The following is a 1158-nucleotide window of genomic DNA, read 5'->3' on the forward strand; positions in this document are numbered from 1 at the left end:
CCGCTAGCTGCAAGCCATGGCTCGCTAGCTGTCTAGAGCATATTGGACTGTTAGCTGTATAGATCCATCGGCCAATTTCTTGGGCCACTATATTGGACCCCTCTGCTACTCGGAACCCTACTAATCCATCACGACTGGTCCATCGACGTCACCGCACGCGGAGGCCAAAACAGACTTTCCTCCGTCGAGACGTCCCTCTAAGGCCCTTCTGCTAGCTTGCTAGCCCCGGCCTGCTAACTGTCTGAATCAGCCAGCCCAACCACTCACTGGACCCATATGATCACTTGGCTACGCATGCCTCTCTCTAATATCAATATGCCTTGTCCATTACTATCCTGGTTAGTGATTACTGTCTTATTTCACTGTAGAGCCTCTAGCCCTGCTCAATATGCCTTAACCAACCATGTTGTTCCACCTCCTAGATATGCGATGACATCACCTGGTTTAAATGTCTCTAGAGACTATATCTCTCTCATCATTGCTCAATGCCTAGGTTTACCTCCAATGTACTCACATCCTACCTTACCTTTGTCTGTACATTATGCCTTGAATCTATGCTATCGCTCCCAGAAACCTGCTCCTTTTACTCTCTGTTCCAAACGTACTAGACGACCAGTTCTTATAGCCTCTAGCCGTACCCTTATCCTACTCCTCCTCTGTTCCTCTGGTGATGTAGAGGTTAACCCAGGCCCTGCAGCCCCCTGTACCGCTCCCATTCCCCAGGTTCTTATAGCCTTTAACCGTACCCTTATCCTACTCCTCCTCTGTTCCTCTGGTGATGTAGATGTTAATCCAGGCCCTGTAGCCCCCAGCTCCACTCCCACTCCCCAGGCGCTCTCATTTGTTGACTTCTGTAACCGTAAAAGCCTTGGTTTCATGCATATTAACATTAGAAGCCTGCTCCCTAAGTTTGTTTTATTCACTGCTTTAGCACACTCTGCCAACCCGGATGTCCTGGCAGTGTCTGAATCCTGGCTTAGGAAGGCCACCAAAAACCCTGAAATTTCCATCCCTAACTATAACATTTTCCGACAAGATAGAACTGCCAAAGGGGGCGGTGTTGCAATCTACTGCAGAGATAGCCTGCAGAGTTCTATCTTACTATCCAGGTCTGTACCCAAACAATTCGAGCTTCTACTTTTAAAAATCCACCTTTCC

The sequence above is a fragment of the Salmo trutta genome, unplaced genomic scaffold (assembly GCF_901001165.1).
Source record: "Salmo trutta unplaced genomic scaffold, fSalTru1.1, whole genome shotgun sequence".
Taxonomy (NCBI): Eukaryota; Metazoa; Chordata; class Actinopteri; order Salmoniformes; family Salmonidae; genus Salmo; species Salmo trutta.